We start from the raw sequence: 2,463 nt of genomic DNA on the forward strand, positions 1-2,463 counted from the left end.
ATTTCCTTTAATTTGATCGTTGTATAATGATATTTCATACTATAATCATTGCCTTACGATAGCTTGTATTTGTACTAATGTAATCTTTCATCCACAGGATACAGAAGGTGTTTCTACATGTCTTGTAAGGTGAGTACAGTACTGTGCCTCCTTCCCCCCCTTTTTTTGTAATTGTGTCCTATCATAAAATATACATCTACCTTCTGTATTCCTTCCCTAATCGAAATAATTTAGATAACCAAACGTGATTCCTGAAACTCTATGTATATGTCTCTACATTTATATACGAGATCTATTCCAATATATAATCATTATCATTACAAACACGTTTATTCACAACCAAAATGTCATTCATAAATTATGCATTCGATTTAAGTAATATTAGTTTCCTTTTTTTTTACCTGAATAATAATAAAAAACATCATTCAAGCAACCGAATACCATCTCTACAACATCAATCTAAAAACAATAACAACAACAATATTTGTCTACGGGTTCGTTCACAGGTGCTTTGGTAATTAACATGATTAAGATAAACAGTTTAGCTGACTTTGATAAAGGTGTATACTGAGAGAGTGTATTTTTTAAAATTCTCTCTCTCTCTCTCTCCATATATTTCGTCTCCCTCCCTCCCTCTCTCTCTTTCTCTCTCTCTCTCTCTCTCTCTCTCTCTCTCTCTCTCACTCACTCCCCCCCCCCCCTCTCTCTCTCTCTCTCTCTCTCTCTCTCTCTCTCTCTCTCTCTCTCTCTCTCTCTCTCTCTCTCTCTCTCTCTCTCACTCACTCACCCCCCCCCTCTCTCTCTCTCTCTCTCTCTCTCTCTCTCTCTCTCTCTCTCTCCATATATTTCGTCTCTCTCTCTCTCTCTCTCTCCATATATTTCGTCTCTCTCTCTCTCTCTCTCTCATTCTCTCTCTCTCCCCCCCCCCCCCCTCTCTCTCTCTCTCTCTCTCTCTCTCTCTCTCTCTCTCCATATATTTCGTCTCCCTCTCTCTCTCTCTCTCTCTCTCTCTACCCGCTGATAATGATGATTATAGTAGACTAATATTTAGAAAGAAGGGCTATTTATGTGGTCACTGTTAATAGCATGTTACACCAAAGGGGTTTATTCCCCATCTCTGTGTCATAGTTCTTGATTTAGTAATATATATATATATATATATATATATATATATATATATATATATACATATGTATATATATATATATATAATATATATATATATATATATTATATATATATATATATACATATGTATATATATATATATATATATTATATATATATATATATAATATATATATATACATATATATATATATATATATAATATATATATATATATATATACATATATGTATATATATGTATATTTAAATATATTTATTTATATATGTATATATATATATATATATATATATATAGAGAGAGAGAGAGAGTGAGAGTGAGAGTGAGAGTGAGAGTGAGAGTGAGAGTGAGAGTGAGAGTGAGAGTGAGAGTGAGAGTGAGAGAGAGAAAGAGAGAGAGAGTGAGAGAGAGAGAGAGAGAGACGAAATATATGGGGAGAGTGAGAGAGAGGGAGGGAGAGAGAGAAAGAGAGAGAGAGAGTATATGTTTGTATGTGAATCTATCCATCCATTAAAAAAGATTAATTAGGAAAATATATCAACAACATAATTTGTAAAGTTGATGAAGAATAACACTGATAACATAATATTAACAACAATAATGAGGATACTAACAACAACCATACCCCCCTCCTTATCACCCCCCTCCCTCACCCCCATTTCCCCTAAGCCCCCCACCCTCACATCCTCACCTACACCCCTCCCCCTCTCCCACTCCACCAAACCTCCCCTTATCCCTCTCTGCCGACCCTCCTCCTCTCCCTCTCCTTCTCCGCTACCCCTTCCCCTCTCTCTCTCTTCCATACCTCTCTACCACCCCTCCCACCTCCCCCTCCCCCCTCCCCTTCCCCCAGAAAATGATCTATTTAATATTTACGTTGAGTTCATTTGGCGAGTACTCCCCGGGGAGGGGGGAGGGGGGGTTTGAGTGCACCTGACGAAAGAAGGGAGGGAGGAAAGGGGGGAGAGGAGAGGAAAAGTGGGGGTATGGAGGAGAAGAAACTTGGGGGTAAAGAGGAGAGGAAGGGAAGGGAGGTGGAGGAGAGAAAGGGAGGGAGGAAAAGGGAGAGGAGAGGGAGGAAAAGGGGGGGAAGGGAGGAGAGGAAGGGGGAGAGGGAGATGAGGAAGGGAAGGGAGGGGGAGAAAGGGGGGGAAGGGAGGAGAAGAAAGGGGAGAGGGAGGTGAGGAAGGGAAGGGAGGGGGAGAAGAGGAAGGAAGGGAGGGGGAGGAGAGGAAAGGGGGTAGAAGAGGGAGGGAGGAAAAGTGGGCAAAATGGGGGAAGGGAAGAGAGGAAGGGAAGGGAGGGGAGGAGATGAAGGGAAGAGAGGGAGGAAGG

At 40.7% G+C, this 2,463-nt stretch overlaps 1 long non-coding RNA gene across 1 annotated transcript in view; it reads left to right on the top strand.

Annotated features, from left to right (window-relative positions):
• Nucleotides 1-157, top strand: part of LOC147472014 (uncharacterized) — a 71,983-nt gene extending 71,826 nt beyond the window's left edge. Inside the window, exon 3 of the long non-coding RNA XR_015190948.1 lies at nucleotides 98-157. This is a non-coding gene — a long non-coding RNA (uncharacterized LOC147472014). The remainder of the gene's footprint in view (nucleotides 1-97) is intronic.
• Nucleotides 158-2,463: the final 2,306 nt, after the last annotated feature.

The sequence above is a fragment of the Penaeus japonicus genome, unplaced genomic scaffold (assembly GCF_977035675.1).
Source record: "Penaeus japonicus unplaced genomic scaffold, GWHDUDI00000001_assembly GWHDUDI00000004, whole genome shotgun sequence".
Classification (NCBI taxonomy): Eukaryota; Metazoa; Arthropoda; class Malacostraca; order Decapoda; family Penaeidae; genus Penaeus; species Penaeus japonicus.